This window comes from Mya arenaria, chromosome 7 (assembly GCF_026914265.1).
Source record: "Mya arenaria isolate MELC-2E11 chromosome 7, ASM2691426v1".
Taxonomy (NCBI): Eukaryota; Metazoa; Mollusca; class Bivalvia; order Myida; family Myidae; genus Mya; species Mya arenaria.
The window spans coordinates 22,354,440-22,373,605 of record NC_069128.1 but is presented as its reverse complement, the minus strand read 5'-3'; the positions used below and the strand labels follow the sequence as shown (position 1 = coordinate 22,373,605).

General features: G+C 32.0%; 2 long non-coding RNA genes across 5 annotated transcripts; one reads left to right on the top strand and one right to left on the bottom strand.

Moving 5' to 3' along the window:
• Positions 1-954: 954 nt before the first annotated feature.
• LOC128241777 (uncharacterized) lies at positions 955-8,711 on the bottom strand. 4 transcript variants are annotated; one of them, XR_008262467.1, is made up of 4 exons: positions 8,597-8,711; positions 5,445-5,556; positions 5,024-5,147; positions 955-3,431 (listed from the first exon to the last, which is right to left on the bottom strand). It is a non-coding gene; the product is annotated as an uncharacterized LOC128241777 (long non-coding RNA). The 4 variants fall into 4 exon arrangements; XR_008262468.1 differs by having other exon boundaries at positions 5,474-5,556; XR_008262469.1 differs by lacking the exon at positions 8,597-8,711 and adding an exon at positions 8,550-8,592.
• A 15-nt stretch (positions 8,712-8,726) lies between these two features.
• Positions 8,727-15,986, top strand: LOC128241778 (uncharacterized). Its single transcript, XR_008262471.1, has 5 exons — positions 8,727-8,863; positions 9,947-10,023; positions 10,357-10,438; positions 11,858-11,977; positions 13,055-15,986. It is a non-coding gene; the product is annotated as an uncharacterized LOC128241778 (long non-coding RNA).
• Positions 15,987-19,166: the final 3,180 nt, after the last annotated feature.

The following is a 19,166-nucleotide window of genomic DNA, read 5'->3' as shown; positions in this document are numbered from 1 at the left end:
TCAACACCCCTGTTCTCTATACAATGTATACAGCCAGAGACTTTGAAGATTTACTTCAACTCCTCTGTTATAGTCTATATACATTGTGGAAGCGTGCACTATACTCTATTCATTGTCAAGAGGTGTTGAAGCAGTGCTTCAACACCCCTGTTCTCTATACAATGTATACAGCCAGAGATTTTGAAGATTTACTTCAACTCCTCTGTTATAGTCTATATACATTGTGGAAGCGTGCACTATACTCTATTCATTGTCAAGAGGTGTTGAAGCAGTGCTTCAACACCCCTGTTCTCTATACAATGTATACAGCCAGAGATTTTGAAGATTTACTTCAACTCCTCTGTTATAGTCTATATACATTGTGGAAGCGTGCACTATACTCTATTCATTCTCAGAGGTGTTGAAGCAGTGCTTCAACACCTCTGTTCTCTATGCAATTTAGATTTTGAAACTTTACTTCAACTCCTCTGTTATAGTCTATATACATTGTGGTAGCGTGGACTATTCTCTATCTGTAGATTTGAACCCCTGTTATAGTCTATATACATGGTGGTGACGTGCACTATTCTCAATTTGAATAGAGAGGTGTTGAAGCAGAGTTTCAACACCTCATCACCTCTATTTATTCTTTGTCCAGTGAAAATGAAAAATGGGAGAAAAATGCTTAGATTTTTTTTTGTTGGTTTTGTGTTATATCAGACACCACATTTAATATACTATAAGTATAATACAATCACATTGTACAAAATATAATTTTTGTGCAAAATGTTTTAAAAGTTAAATGAAAATGAGAATTTCTGGACTTAGCATCAACTCTGCCAAATTTTGCAATAAAATTACCAAAATAACTTTTTAAAACAGATATTATATAACATTATAAGATACTTGAAATATACAAACTATGTATTTTGTAAAATATGATTTTTAGGTAAATTTGTTAGAAAAAAATGAAAATTTCTGCATTTTGCCAATTACTTTGTCAAATTTTGCAATAAAATTACCAGAATTACTGTTTTTAAATATATTTTATATTACAGTATAATAGACCTTAAGTAAAGAAACTACATACTTATGTGAAATGTGCTTTTGGGGCACAATGTTTGACAAATGAAATGAAAAAATTTGAAATTTGGTCACCTAGGCATCAATGAATTTTAAGTTTTTATATTGCAGATATTTACCAGTCGCGCAAAATACACAATTGCAAACAACATGCAAAAGCACTTTGTAACCAATATAATGAGACAGGCGCTTTGGTTTGCCAAGCCTTGCCTTGCAAACATCTACATAAGCCTAAAAATGTCTGTCTGAGATACCAGGCGTGAAGCTGCATATAACACTAGCATGCGGATGAATCCACATGATTCTGATAAAAACATAAAAAAATCAGCCAAAGTTGCAGTATGCGTACTTGACTACATGATCCTTTAAATGTCATTATTATTTTCCAGTACAAAATAAAGCACCTCAAAACGCCCAGAATGCACCATGTTTTTCAAAATATTCTGAGGGGGCATGCCCTGAGACCCACCTAGCAATTATGAATCCACATATAAAGGGCTAGCTAAGCCCCTTACTTCTGTATGCAAAACAAGACTACATGCTCATCTTTTCTTTATCTATTCTGCCTGTTAATTTGCTTGTAAGCTTATGTTAGTCAACAATATAATAACATTAGCTGGGCCAAAATACAAAAGTCTCTTCTTATGTTGAGAAAAATTTGAAAAATTCCGTTACTGTTTAATTTCTGTGAATGTTTATTATTCTTTTGCAAAGAGGTATGCAATTATGATTGCCGGGTTTATATGAAAATACGATATCAGGAATGGTCTGAAACAGCCCTAAAACACACAAAAGCCTTAAATGAAACAAACATATATTATATATTAAAGAGAATTGGAGTACTGTCTATAAAACATACACCTTAAAACACAATCTATGAACAGTTTTTGCCAATGTCTCTTATAAAAAAAAGCTACAACAAAAATATCGCTGGAAGTGATGGTACTTCCCATATGCCCGTTTTCTTTGAAAAAGCAGAACTTGTAATTCAATGTGCTAGTAGAAGGTAAATTGTTGTTGCATTATTATACACAGTTGGAAATACCATCATTGTTAATGCTGCACTCTCACAGATATATGAATTTTTGTTATTTTTAACTTGGAATGAAAAAATTTTGTGCACATGTCTGATAACAGTTATATGAGACTGCATACAAGATCACAGTTTTTCCTATTACCATTTAAAACTCTATGTTTAATGGTTAGTAATGCTTGAGAAGAAATGAAAATTTTGGCAGTTTTTCAGACAATTGAATTCTGTTTCATTGAGAGTTATCTTATATAACTGGATTGAAGGCATTCATGCAAAAGTCAGACTAATTTAATTATTTTTTTCAAAGCAAATGTGAAAACTCTTAATCAGTGACAGTGCAGCTTTAACATCCTTTTAGATTTAATCACTATGATTTCAAAATTATCAGACAAACATGATACTAGATGTATACTGTCTTGTTTGGAATTCTTGCCCTTATTCAGTATTGGTTCAATCATAGCAGTATTTATTTGAACTGCCTCTAGGTTAAAGTGTGATAAAATTCATAAGATGTCAAATACATAATTATATAAGATTCACAATTCTTTGAAGGAATGAACTCCTGCTTACATGTCATATGACAAATTATGGACAAATACAGAACCTAATCCTAATAGTTTTTCTCCAGAATTATCAAAGGGGTCACTCTTAACAAAGATCTAGTATAAACTTAATAATAATTTCTTTAGTTTAACAATGTTATAAAATCTTGAAAGGCCATAGGCAGGTAGTTCTGACGTTCATACCCTTCAAAACCTTTGACAAGAGGCATGTCTATCAAATATAATTATGAATTACTGGTGTAAATGGGTAGTGGGTAATGCACATGTCAATTGTGACCACCACCACCACCCTCGTCTGGGGGTATACTGGGTGTGAATGCGGTGGTTTTGTCTTACCTATGGTATGTTGGATATGGGGGAATTTGGCAGGGATTTTAGTTCAGGATCAGTTCAGGGAATTTAACCTGGGGTAGGCTGGACCAAAAGTCCCCGGACCTGGGGGCGGGATGTGGTTACAATTGACTGGTGCATTATGCTATTCATTTTGTTGCCCACTCTTTTGTTTTTCTTTGATAATCCATTGCACACAACTATAGATCAGGATCTCAAATACTATATATGTTGAAAATTGACAACTTTTGACATCAATGTTTTAGTTATAGTTATGAATAATGAGCGTTCATTCATTGCTTTTTTATCAAATCACAATCATAAGTGTTAGCAAAGCACACCACTTTGTGCAGTAATGTTTAATGCTGTGGCTCCTCTTATCAACCAAGCACTTGGGCTGTTGGTGGATAACCATTTCCCTAGTTTCCTCCCTGTCTGGTCACCTGTTTCAAAATTAAAACATTGATAATATGTAATAATGACAAAACTTGAAAGTATCCAGAATTGTACACTATGTTTATACATTTGCTGAATTAAACGAATAAGCTAAGGAAATGTACATTCAAAACAAAAGGGCCAGCATGGCCCTTAATTGATCACCTGATTAAAATGACCATGAACAAGTCAGTCAGGTAACAACTGGTTATGAAAGGTGTTGCTATTTGCTTAGCAGGTTAGTGGTTGCTGTGTTATTTGATGGTTGATAAGGACTCCTCAAAGAAGGCTGCTCTTTGTTAACAGAAATGAGAAGTATGGTAAGCTGGTTGTTCCCATGGTCAATGGATGTTACGGTAATGAACCAGAATGTTGCTATGGAAGTAAATGATTACTAAGGAAGTAATTGGTTGCTATGGATGTTGGCTGTTGCTCAGGAAAAAAGTGGTTGCTAAATAAGGCATTGGTGCCTATCAAGGTAGTTAATGGATGCGTTGGAAAGAATTGGATGCTAAGGAAATCATTGGTTGAATGGGAATTCATTTGTTGCTATGTATGAAGGTAGTTGCTAAGGCAATCATTGGTTGATAAAGAAGCCAAGGATTGTTTAGGAAGTCATCATTTTTTATGGAAGTCATTGGCTGCTGTAAATGAAGTATTTGATAAGGATATCATTGGTTGCTTATAAAGTGGTTGTTAAGGAAGACATTGTGAGTTTGGATTGTAGTCACTAAGTCAGACAAGTGGGTTCCTTAAGGGTACTACGAGGTCTACGATTTCCTCAACAAGGCAAAACCTTGCTTAACATCCTGCCAAAAGGTGATTATAATATTGTTGTAACAACTTGTTTCATAATCTTTGAAACTAAATACCTTTTAGTTTAGACATCAGTTTCTAAGGAATTCATACATTACTGCAGAAGTCATTGCCTGATTTGAATGTGTATCAATTTTTGTTCTAGAAGTCTATCAGTAACAGGGGAACTCTGGTTGGGACAACTTTGACCCCAAGGACGAAACTTGAACAACATTCATAAAAAAAACACTTAACAACAATCAGTGATTTTTTTATGAATTCTTTTTACTGCCTGTACAATGTACCTCGCAAATTCGGTAAAAAGTCAACTTTGGGAAAAATACAAAATCAGGCCAAAATTGCTTATATAATGGCAAGTATACATTTTTTAACTTTTTCATGCATACCTTATGCTGTGAAAGAGTAAGACTTGTCAAGATTTTGTTTATATTTCAAGAAATTCATTGCTATTTTAATCCGGAATGTAATGTAATTTTTTTTAATTTTGGGGAAAATGGAGTTTTTCACAATAAAAAAATCACTGACAATGAACTACGGTACAAACTCCAACATATAAACACCACATACACAAAAACAAATTGATTACATATATAAATTACTGAATATTCACATGGTCTTATGATATTATTGATGAATATTATAATGTTATTTTTAGATACCAGTTACGGGTAGTAGTAATGAAGAATACCAGATCACAAAATCAAAGTGGAAATTGGAACTATTAGAGAATCACTTTATTTGTGGGTAGGTCACTTAAATATTCATTGAGGTGAAAAGAAATTACCATATGATGTATTGCATATGTTTAACCGCTGTTGCACAATCATCATTTCCAAGTGACTGTCTTCATGTCCAGTACTAGCTTACAAAATCCCTTTCTAGATAGTCAAAGACTTCATCTGATGCATCTTAAAAAGGAAGAATACAACACAATCATGAACACAATAAATGCAAATAATGTTGGGTATGCTTTAAACATGATTCAAATGCAAAACATCTTGGCAATTATTTCTAGAGCAATCTAAATGTCCTACATGAGATTTATTCTCTTATGAAAAAGTGATGTTTATGTACAAGCCAAATATACTAGAAATGTGTCAAGTGGACATTAAGTCTTGTGTTGCTTGGTGAATTGCATATACTGTGAATGATCATAATTAACAAAAAAACAGGGATTTCTCATATTATGACAAAGTTTTTTTTACCAAGTTTGGTAAAGATTATTGAGCCATACAATGTTTTTATCTGGACTGCATCGTCTTTTATTCTGGGCAGCATAATATGGAAATCCAGGCCATGTATACATCTGGGTTTTATCTGTAATGGACCACATTTTCCAAAATGTATGTAGGCAAATGAGTTACATGGAAATAAAAACTATCTATACATAATAATAAGTGATTTGTATACATGTGTTTACCTTGGTATTATATTCCCATAGATATATTATATGACATAATATTGGGTTAATACAAAAAAAATGAAATAATATATAATTAGGTTAATGATAAATCAAGCAAATTTAAACTAACACAAACAATTATATGTATATATTTACATTATTTCACAGTAAAATATAATAGAAATTTATAAACATTGGCATAATGCTTAAATCAGGTATCTATTTCAAGGCAGTTGTCATTAAATCATAAAATTTAAAGCTGCACTCTCACAGATATACCATTTTTACAACTTTTTTATTTTTTGTCTTGGAAAGAGCAAATTTTTGCATAAATATCTGCAAACCAATGATATATGATTGCTGCCAAAAAATCAGATCGTAGATTTCCATATTTCTGTTCGAAAAATAATGTTTTATGGCTTAAACCGTTACTAATGGTTTAAGAAAAATGCATAAAACATTACTTTTTAAACTTAAATATAAAAATCTGCTATCTAATTTTTTGTCAGCTGTCTTAAATAACTGGTTTCCATGGATTTTCGCAAAAATTGCCTCATTCCAAGACAAAAAAATTGTCAAAACGTTCAATCTGTGAGAGTGCACCTTTAAGGTCAAAACAACTAGAAAATGGAACTTTAAACAATAAACTTAAAAACCATGACTTATGGTACAAGTATTTCCACATCGGAGCGGCTGGTTCTTACACACTGACAGTGACACACAATACACTCCACTCCTCTCCATTAACCCTTTATATATATATTACAGTCGAAACTCGTTGGCTCGATATCTCATGGCTCGATATCCTCGTTGGCTTGAACCAGATTAAAAGAACTGATTTTGTTTAACTCTTTGTTCATATAAAATTTGATCGGATGGCTCGATATATTGTCTCAGGGTCGATATTTCTCCACGCTCGAAGTCATTTTCGCGGTTCCAAGTAAGAATTTCACAATTTTGTTTGCTTGGGTCGATGTCATTTTCGCAGGTTCAGGTAAGAACCTCACACCTTGATTTGTTTTGTTGGCTTCATTTAGCACACGGTGCTAATCGATAAAAATTAATTCAATTTATTATAATTATTATCAAATTTGAATGACTTAACAGTTTGAATAAACATGCTATCACTTTATCTAAGTTCTTTCCCTAATTGTTATACATGTATAAATTTCAATGCATCCTGATATAACTAATAAGCTATGTTTTTGTTACCCACTGTTTAAAATCACTTGTTTGTTGTTTTCGCATAATTTTTATAATTAATAAAAACAATCAAATAATATTTTCTAAGTATCGAATAAGTGATGTTACGAACTTTACGACGTGTAACTATGTCCAATTAATACTCTTCTCTTGCGGAGATAGCATAGCCAATAACAAACGAGGTAAACAAGACTTTTTGTAACGAATAATAAAAAATAACATTCTGTAAGCAATCCCGCTTGGCTCGATATTCTCGAGGCTCGAAGTATTTTGGCTGGTCCCTAGAATATCGAGCCATCGAGTTTCGACTGTAGTTTAAAGCTGACGGAGGCACTCCTGCCATGTACCGCTGCCACCATTTAAGTAAACCTGGGAGGAGAAGTGCCCCAGTGTGGAGCTTGAACCAACAACAACTGCTGGAACACTATCATGGCGCTGTAACCAACTGAGCTAACTGAACGGCTGGTTCTCATCGACACGATCTACATCTACAATAACTTTACAATGTACATGAATACATAAATAACTAAAGTATGAATGCAATGTATTTAGTACATTGTAAAGTTGATGTCTACTGTTCTACTTTAAAAGACACATGCATGTACCCCAAAATTAGTTTTGACAGGCATGACTCACTAATGCCAGTTGTGAGCTTGTTCCTAGCTTCGATCAAGATATTTCTGTCTGAAAATGACATTGAATACACTCTAAAGCCTAAAAGGCTGTAAAATATGCATTCAACATCTTGATAAGCAACTATCTTAAATAAATTAAAATATTAGGATACAGAATGATGTGAAAGAGACTTTAAAAATATCGCTGCATTGTTGGATGTTGGTGCTGTCATCTGATGATCTGTCAGCGGCAATGATTGAGGCAAGCATCAAGTATATTTAAATAAACATTGCACTTTAACAGATTAAATGTTTTGACAACTGTTTTATTTTTTGTCTTTATACAAGCCAATTAATGCAGAAGTGCAAGAAAAACAGTGACACAAGACTGCTTAAAAAAACATTGGATTGCATATATATCTAAGTTAAAGCTTCACTCTCACAGATATATACCATTTTTACAACTTTTTTATTTTTTGTCTTGGAAAGAGCAAATTTTTGTATAAATATCTGCAAACCAATGATATAGGATTGCTTACGAAAAACCAGATCATAGATTTTCATATTTCCGTTTGAAAATTAATGTTTTATGGCTAAAACCGTTAATAAACGTTTTAGAAAAATGAACAAAACATCAATTTTTGAACTGGTATACATAAAAATCTGCGATCTATATTTGTCAGCATTCTTATATAACTGCTTTCCATGGATTTTCGCCAAAATTAGTACATTCCAAGACAAAACATAAAAAAGTTGCCAAAATGTTCAATCTGTGAGAGTGCAGCTTTAAGAAAATGATGTTTTATGCATTTTTCTTCCAACTGTTAGTAGCACTTTTAGCCATAAAACAATTTTTTTAACGGAATATGTAAATCTGCGATCTGATCTTTTGTCAGCAGGCTTATATCACTTATTTGCACCAGTATATTTACACAGAAACTGGCTCATTCAAACTCCAAGACAAAAATAAATATAATAACAAAGTTGTCAAAATACATGTGAGAGTGCAACTTTAAGTAGTACCTCGTTATATCAATAAAATATACTCGTTAAACTGTCAATTGTTTACGTATCTACATAAATTCAATTACCTTTTGAACTAGAAAGTGTTATATTTTCAAAGAAAATAGCCATTTACCTCTGTTCAGTGTCGGTCAAATTCGATGTTTTGAATCACTCTAGCGCGTGCTAAATACTAAATGACGCAATGTTTTGGACTGGTCTTCATTTTCTTCGATACAGGCACAACCGAGCGTAAATATTAAGCGAGAAAGTCTAGTGGAACGATGCAGGGTTCATTGGGTTTGTTTACAAAAATTCAAGCATCCGGTTAAGAAGACGACAAATAAGAATGGTATTAAGTTGGTAGAATGGAACTCCTTCCTGATTCCTGCACATGTAAGTTGTAAGTATTGACTATATCGGGATACCATACAGGACACTCAAGTGTTATTTTATATTTTCTTAGTTATCATGCAAATGAAAATAATCACTATCAGTTAAAAGTTATTCAGGGATAGTTGCAAATGGTTTGTTTACATTAATTAGTTTTATGAATTTAATTGAATACACAAATTTTTATTAGAGCTTTGCACCAATTAAATTAAATTCAGTTCATTTTACGGGAGTAACCCACACTAGCGGATCCAGAAAGGGGGTGGGATCCCCCCCCCCCAAAAAAAAAAATATTCTGTAAAGAATCTCAGGACAATTATTCAAAAAATCTTTTGATCTTTGATATCATAATGGTAAAAAAAATTACCAAAATGCAAAAGGTAAAAAATAATATCAAGTCAGAGAATGGGTTGGAACCGGTGTCGCCAAAATTGCAGTCCAGTGTTGTATCCACTGTGCTATGAAGGCTTATCCTAAACAGTTGGAATATTTAATCTATATACCTAACTTGTAATATATTGGCGAAATTTTTTTATTGTAAATTATGTGGTACTTCAGTTAGTACTTAATGCATTGTACACATAGATACCAAGTTTATGTCAGTTTTCATCAATTTTCTTTTTTTCCGCTATTTCATTAAACAGATTACAGCCCCTTTTAAACAAGTCTTTGGGATGAACTATTGGGGATTGTTATTAAAGCTGCATTTTCACAGATTTACCATTCTAACAACTTTTTTTTTCATCATGGAATGAATCATGCAATGTTAGTGCATAAATTATGTCCGCGAACCATGATTTAAAACTGCTGAAAAAATATCAGATAGCTGTTTTTCATATGTACGTTCATAATTGTTGTTCTGTGACTTAAATTTGAACACTTTCAGAAAAATGAAATAATAAGCAGATTTCTCAATACATGACATCTGTTTTATTGTTAGCAATTAAAGGCATTGATTTTCTGAGATAATAATAATGTTAAAACAGTCAATCTGTGAAAGTGCAGCTTTAAGACTCATTTTTCCTAAGATCAGCCAAGTTAGTATTATAGCTAATTTTAGCTTAAAAGTAGGTGAATTTTATATTTATTTCAGACCAGATACTCTTGAGGGACCAATTTAAGGGCAAACAGACAAACGTTTTGATGCAAAGAAAGCATTGGATTTGAAAGGTAGATTTTTAACACATATTTACATGTACTCAATGTCATTTACTAGTATAACATAATGTATTCAAGTATAAGATATTTCAAGTATTTGGTCAGGTTGTTAGGTTTAATTGAAACTGTTAAGCAAATAGATGAAAGTCCATACAATTTTGCATGCACATGTTTGTTGCATGCAGATTTTACTCAGATGGCATAGGGTACAGTTACTCTTGTAACTTGCTTAAAATAAATGCAAATAATTCTGCATGTGTCTGAAGTCATGTTTTATTTTTCTCTACAAATTGTTTTAAAAAATGCAATTGTTTGATTTCTTTTCTTATGTGTTATGCATTGCAGTTCCCATGGAGAAGAAAAATGGAGAGATTCTAAAAGTATGAAGATACTCCTGTGTATAATGAGGAAATCTTGTCAGTGAATGGTAAGTTCTCTTTGGATTAATTCTATGTATAACAATATAAATATGAGGTAAGCCAAGAAATGAGAATTGACATAATTATTCTGTTCAAACATACATTGACATATTAAATATAAAGACATATGTATAATTTGTCTCTGCTATTATACTCCTACCACTTGATGGTTAGGGTTCATTTGGACAAGTCTTCTTTTATCCATAATTCCAAATGCTTCTGAGATTTCTAACACATATTAAATATGTTGAGGAGAAGTGCTGTGCAAAAAACATTTTTGTTTATGGTATTTTAGAGTTATTGGCCTTTGATTATTTTTCTTTCACTTTTCTGTGTTTTTGAGGTATAAACTTCAAACTTCATGCACATATTGGACGTGATAAGAAAAATAGCTGTGCATATGAATCATTAAATTGTGTATGGTAGTCAAAGAATTGTAAACCTTTGATTATTATCTTTATATTTTTTTATTTTTTTTCTTCTCTTCATAACTTTTTTTCATTTTTATGCCCCCACAAAGTGGCGGCATATAGGGTTGCCCTTGTCCGTATGTACGTCTGTCCGTACGTACGTACGTCTCGAAGATTGTTTCCGATCTAATTCTTGAAAACCGTTTGTCCAATCCTCACCAAACTTTAAACACATGTTTGTGACCATAATATCTTGATCAAGTTCGATAGTCATGGAAATCGCTTTAGTCATTTAGGAGTTACGGCCCTTTTTTGCCAAAAATACTTCAAAAATATATGTTTCCAATCTAATTCTTGAAAAGTATGTGTCCAATCCTCACCAAACTTTACATACATGATTGTGACCATAATATCTTGATCAAGTTCGATAGCCATGGAAATCGCTTTTGTCATTTAGGAGTTACGGCCCTTTATTTGCAAAAAAAGACTTGAAAAATACGTCCCGAAGATTGTTTCCGATCTAATTCTTGAAAACTGTTTGTCCAATCCTCACCAAACTTTAAACACATGTTTGTGACCATAATATCTTGATCAAGTTCGATAGTCATGGAAATCGCTTTAGTCATTTAGGAGTTACGGCCCTTTTTTGCCAAAAATACTTCAAAAATCATTATGGCTTATTTTCTGTGACAAAAAAACGAAGTGGGGGCATCCGTGTCCTATGGACACATTTCTAGTTTACTTTAATTTAACAAAACACTATTCTGTTTTTGGTATATTAAGGATTATTTTCTTATGTTTATTTTGTGCTTGGCAGTTTTAAAATTATTGCCTAATTGGTTACTGTATGCTTAAAAGCAAACATCACTCTCAGTGACACCTCTTATTACAATAGGTGATAGCTGTAGTTTTTCATGGAAACAAGTGTTTGACAGTGTGAGTCATTTTTTAGTAGCAATATATTATGTACATTTAAGGTATAAGTTCTCTTTTGCTAATTGTTCAGTTGTTTTTCAGTTGTTGCAATTGTGGACCAGGCCAGAGTTGTACTAAACCAACTAAGACAATACAATGAGATACAGGAATGACACAATGAGAAACAGGAAAGTGATCGCCACCTGTTAAAAATTCATCTAGGTACAGTTTTTATTCCAGATTTGATACAACTGTAAACTGTTTTATGCATGCTATGATTATGTTCATCATGTTTGTTTAAGACCATGATGATGAGGACTAATCTATTGATTATCCCTTGCCAAAAGGCAAAGTGGATACAGTAATTGTGTAATTGTGCACGTGTGTGTGCGTGTGCACGGAATGTAATCTTGAGCATAAATCCCCCAGGTATTAACTTCAAACTTCATATACAGATAGATCCCTATTGAGAAGAAGTGCAGTGTTGAGGGACCATAACTCTGTTTACAGTTCTTTTTGTAATAACCCTTTGTTATATTTCATACTGAGTTTTTGTCTGCAGCAGAACTTGAAAAGTCTTTGAGGTGTTGATCTCAAACTTCAAATATGTACAGATAGATCTCATTTAGCAGAAGTGCAGTGCACAGAAACCATAACTCAAGATTTTTTTTGTAGTAGTTGCCCTTTGTTAGTTTTCAATGTTATCCTTTGTTGTAATGCACAGTTGTGATCATGCTCAAATATGCTCATTCACATTAAAATTAATTGTCCAGGTTTAAATCCTGTAATAGAAACAATTATTTTCTTTCTGTGTTTAGCAAAGTTTATATGAACTATCTATCAATGTAAAATAAACTAAGATTTGTGTGTTTTTATCATTTCTTATTTATTTGTATATTTTTTGTTACATATTTTTATGTGCATATATATAAAATCTATATCACAAGTGTGGCTAATTTTTAATATTAAGATATAATATGTATAAGAACTATCATATTTCAAAATCAACCATAGAGCTTTTGCAAGATAGATAATAACTTAATGTATCTGATGAACAATAATGTGATTTTGGGATGCCAGCAATAACTTTTCAAGGTGAAAATATGTTCTTGTCATTGATTTTACATATAAGTAATCAGTATGCAAAGCCCTTTCAAATAATACTTATATGGGGTAACTATCAAATTTTAACATTGAAGCCAATGACACAAATGAATGAAAAGCTCCTTAATAGTTCAATATTTGAAGCCAACAATGGAACTGTGTTTATGTATTGCTTAATGTTCCTTTTTCTTTCAGAAAACTCCCCACATCCAACAAGAGACAGCCTGACTTCAAAATCTTCATTGAAGGCAACTTTATGGACAAGACATCCGTCACATAAAGATTCACTAAAATTGGAATGATATACCAATTTTAACTTTTAACAGACAAATACATTATAGATTTGAAAATAGATTACCCTTAAATAAGTTGGATGATTAACATTTACCTCAACACAGTACAAAGTGCTCATGTTGAACTATTGTGATTGATCATAGTCTGTCCTTCATTTTTATGAACAGTTTCATACAGTGTTAACACTTTAGTATGGGGACTCATTTTTAGCTCAACTTTTCGAAGAATATGGAGAGCTATACTACTCACCCAAGCGTCGACGTCACCCCTTGGTTAAGGGTTTGCGTGCAAGCACACATAGGTTAACATCTCAGCAACTACTTGAGGTATTGCATTGAGACTTTATACAATGGTACTCAACCATCCAACCTACTTAATTAACCAAGTTTGATAACTCTACTTTGCATTTAATGCCAATAATAGGCCTTTATTATTTGACTTAGAAATTCTGGTTAAGGTTTTGCATGCAAGCACACATAGGTTAATATCTCAGCAACTACTTGAGGTATTGCATTGAGACTAGATACAATGGTACTCAACCATCCAACCTACTTATTTAAACAAGTAAGATAACTCTAGTTTGCATTTAATGTAAATAATAGGCCTTTATTATTTGACTTAGAAATTCTGGTTAAGGTTTTGCATGCAAGCACACATAGGTTAATATCTCAGCAACTGCTTGAGGTATTGCATTGAGACTTTATACAATGGTACTCAACCATCCAACCTACTTATTTAAACAAGTAAGATAACTCTAGTTTGCATTTAATGTAAATAATAGGCCTTTATTATTTGACTTAGAAATTCTGGTTAAGGTTTTGCATGCAAGCACACATAGGTTAATATCTCAGCAACTGCTTGAGGTATTGCATTAAGACTTGATACAATGGTACTCAACCATCCAACCTACTTAATTTTCCAAGTTATATAACTATAGTTTGCATTTAATGCAAATACTTGCCTTTATTATTTCACTCAGAAATTCTGGTTAAGGTTTTGCATGTAAGCACACATAGGTTTATATCTCAGCAACTACTGTATGAATTGCATTGAGACTTTATACAACCACCCAACCTAATTGAATAATCAAGTTAGATAAAAATTCTGGTTAAAATTTTGCATGTAACCACATTTATGTTAGTATCTCCGCACATCATGTATTGCATTGAAATCTAATCTAACAGTGATCCATGCATGTTTCGCCAAAACTTTTCAATCCTTACACTGAAAAGCAGCGGAATAGTCGAGAGCGCTGTCTCTGTGACAGCTCTTGTCTCTTTGGTCTTTATTCATACTGGCCAGAATATGTTTACCAAAAAAATCTTAGTAGAGATTGATAACTTTTCAGGTTGGACAAAAAGCATGTAGGTTGTTTGTTCTAATAATATCAACTGTAAATGCTTCAGAAACTATATATATAATTTTTCATGATATTTGTCAGTATTTATTCTGGTCAACATTTAAATAATATTAGGTGAAACTTGTTTAATGGTCAAAATGTGTTTGATTAGAGTGGCCTCAAGTTCCACTTTATATGAATGAAATTTGGTCAAGTTTTAGAAAAAAACTATGTTCTAGTTTTATAGGCCATATTCTCTTCCCAAGCTTTCCTTAAAGAATGAATGTAGGTAATATGAAACAGGAGTCACTAAGTCAAGTATTAAAAACCTTAAAAATTGCTATTCATAGAGGTATTGTTTCCTCATCATAAATCACAACTTAGCCAGCAAGACTTTTCAACAAATAAGGCATAACATGTAAAAAGTTAATAATTAGGCACATATTTTAGTGAATAAAATCTTGTGAACATATTATTGAAACAAATAATGTGTCTGGTTCTGAGGTGAGCAATAAAGCACATTGCTTAGTAACAACTGAGCTAGCTCATTATTAAAAGTTTGTTTTAAACTTGAATTAAATGAATGCAAATCATATATTATTATTTTTAATCTATATATTTTTTTTAGTTACCTTGTTCTGTTGTTAATTTCCATACTGACTTGGTCAATTATGGCTAATTGTCTAATTATATTTTAACTTCTAACCTAAATGTTTCATTGTACTTTTGAGTGTTCTGTTAACTATATTGCACATTACCCTATATGACAGTATAAATTCAATAAAACCATGGTTATTAAGTTCCATACATATTGGAGCACATGGTAAGCCTCTAAAAATGTCACTTCTTAAACCTAGATTCTTGATCTGTTCGCCACATTGTTTTGTTATTTTTTTGTTTATAAAAACAAATGATTGTTTAATGTCAAGGAAACCTTTTTAAAGTTAAAATGTAGATGTACATAGATAACTGTCAAATATTATTTACCATTTAATAACTGTCTAAAGGCAAAATTTCCATTCATTTTTATATTTGATTTGGGTCCCTAGGGTCATGGTCACTGTAACTAAAAATAGAAAAATGCTTGGTACTGAATAACTTCAGTTTTAATACATTTAAAACTGAATCTCATAATAAAGGCTAAAGTTCTTGTTGCATTGCAGCATTTCTAGTTAACTTTTTAATTTGACTCTTTTTATTGCTTTCGACAGGCACATATTACATCATTATTGTATTCATTTTTAAGACAAAGCCTCATTTAATTGAGCGTGCTGTCCAAAGACAGCTCTTGTTGACATAATTATAAGACACCTTATGTTATGGTTTATATGAACAATAGCTGTTTCTGTGTATGTTTTAGAAGAAACTTCCATTTCTTATCATATTGATGGACATAGATATACATACATGTACGGGATTATTGACATCAGATTCTTAGGATTAAATTTACTAATGTTCTGTTCATGTTCAAAATAGATACAGTTATGGTAAATGCATAGTCTTGTTTGTTTATAACATAGACAACCATGTCTTTTGGTTGTCCTGGTCTCCTGTCCTGTTATGTGAATTGGGTTTTATGGACATCTTCGATATTGTAGGTCCAATTCTAGTGTCTAGCTGGAAAAGTATTTAGCCTAGGGAGACCTTAGTTTGGGTTATCATGTTGGATATGTCTAAATGTTGGCATGTCGGGAAATGACAATTTTAGGCTATGATTTTAGGCTATGACAATTTAAAAATGTAGACGTTGCTGGGCAAGGCTCCACACCCAAGTGACTGTCGCATTATATTCTTGAAAAAATGCCTTGGGCTTTTGGTTTGTTATGAATTTTGCGAGTCTGGCAAATATCTGCATTATAAAATTCATCGACATACAGGTGACAGAGAAAAAGGTCAATTTTCAATGATTTCAAAAGATTTATTAACTAAAAGGGGATCATCATAAATGAATACAGAGAACAAGGTTAATTGATTTGACAGAGGATTGATGCAGAGCTTCAAAAATTAAGGAGACAATTTCAGAAAAATGCACATAAATGATTTTTGTTTATTTGTGTTGTTTGATAACTGCTGTGTGTCGATTTTCATTTAATTTCATTTTACCCCCCAAATCACACTTCACACAATACATGGTTTCTACACTTTAGGTTTGTTATACTGTATTATAGTATCTATTGAATACAGTAAAATTTCTGGTCATTGTATTGCAAAATTTGTGCTAATAATTTGCAATTTCAGAAATTCTCATTTTTATTTAATTTTTCAAACATTTTCCCCAAAATTCACATTTCACAAAATTACATAGTTTCTTTACTTTTGATATATTAAACTGTAATATTTATGAAATACAGTAATTCTGGTCATTCTATTGCAATATTTGAAAAAGTTATTGGCAAATTCCAGAAATTCTCATTTCCATTTAATTTTTCATACATTTTACCCCGAAAATCATATTTTAAAAAAAACTGTGTTTCTATATAATATATAATAATGTTAAATGATATATATTAGCTGCAGTAGTTCTGGTGTTTTTATTGCAAAATAAGGCAGAGTTATTGGCAAAATTCATAAATTGTCATTTTCATTTAATTTTTCCAACATTTTACCCCAAAAATCATTTTTTGCGCCATATAATTGTTCTATGATTTAAGTATATTAAATATGTTGCCTGATATGACATAAATTCATCAAAATTATTTTTGTGCAGTTTTCTCCATTTTTTGTTCAAAAATCTCCGTTTGACATTGAATAGAGAACAGAGGTGTTGAAGCACTGCTTCAACACCTCTGAGAATGAGTATAGTATAGTGCACGCTACCACAATGTATATAGACTATAACACAGGTTCAAATTTACAGATAGAGAATAATGCACGCCACCACAATGTATATATATAGACTATAACAGAGGAATTGATGTAAAGTTTCAAAATCTCTGGTTGATACATTGCATAGAGAACAGGGGTGTTGAAGCACTGCTTCAACACCTCTAAGAATGAATAGAGTATAGTGCACGCTTCCACAATGTATATAGACTATAACAGAGGAGTTGAAGTAAATCTTCAAAATCTCTGGCTGTATACATTGTATAGAGAACAGGGGTGTTGAAGCACTGCTTCAACACCTCTTGACAATGAATAGAGTATAGTGCACGCTTCCACAATGTATATAGACTATAACAGAGGAGTTGAAGTAGATCTTCAAAATCTCTGGCTGTATACATTGTATAGAGAACAGGGGTGTTGAAGCACTGCTTCAACACCTCTTGACAATGAATAGAGTATAGTGCACGCTTCCACAATGTATATAGACTATAACAGAGGAGTTGAAGTAAATCTTCAAAATCTCTGGCTGTATACATTGTATAGAGAACAGGGGTGTTGAAGCACTGCTTCAACACCTCTTGACAATGAATAGAGTATAGTGCACGCTTCCACAATGTATATAGACTATAACAGAGGAGATTAAGTAAATCTTCAAAATCTCTGGCTGTATACATTGTATAGAGAACAGGGGTGTTGAAGCACTGCTTCAACACCTGAGAATGAATAGAATATATACCGTGCACAGTATCTACTGGTATAGAATATAACACCAGTGTATGTACTGTCACGGTGTATCGTGCATATCCATATAGTGTATAGAGTCTATGCACTGTTTTGATATAAGATATCAATCTCAACTTGGTCTAAGCATTCTAGATTTAATATTTTTTTCTAGATTCAAATAATTCACTGTTTTATGTATAATTTGTTTTCGTATTGTCTATCATAAAATATATTTATTAAAATTTATGATAGACAGTAAGAAAAATATTTCATGATAGATAATAATGAAAATAATTCCTGATAGACAGTAAGAAAAAAAATCATGATAGACAATAAGAACTATTTAATTTAAACATATGTATTAAAATTGATGATAGACAGAAAAATATTTCATGATAGACAATAATAAAATATATAATATATGTAATATATATATTAAATATGATAGACCGTAAGAAATATTTTTCATGTTAGACAATAAGAAATATATAAAAAAAAATTCTTATTGTCTATCATAAAATATGATAATATTTATGATAGACAGTTAGAAAAATATTTCATGATAGGCAATAATAAAAACAATTCTTGATAGACAGTAAGAAATATTTTTCATGATAGACAATAAGAAATATATATTTCATGATAGACAATAAGAATATTTTTTCTTATTTATCATTTACATAAAAAATATTGTCTATCATAAAACATGGTTTTCTTAATTGTCTTTCCTAAACATATATATTTTATTTATTTTCTAATATAAAATGAATCTTTCATACTGGGATTAATCTTATCAATAAAAAAAATAGAAATGAACATTACTGTTCATTTAACTTTAACCATTGTTTATCTGCCATCATATGGCTTCAAGATAAGTTTAATGAATTTTATTATAATAATAAGGTAATAAGTGATACTGGTTATGAAAGTTTATCTTAAAAGCATGGGAGAGTTCAGGAATAGACGTTAGAGAGGGCATACCTAAGGGGCGTACTCCGCTCCCCAAGAAAGGGCATACCTAAGGGGCGTACTCCGCTCCCCAAGAAAGGGCATACCTAAGGGGCGTACTCCGCTCCCCAAGAGAGGACATACCTAAGGGGCGTACCCCTCCCCCCAAGGGTCCGCTAG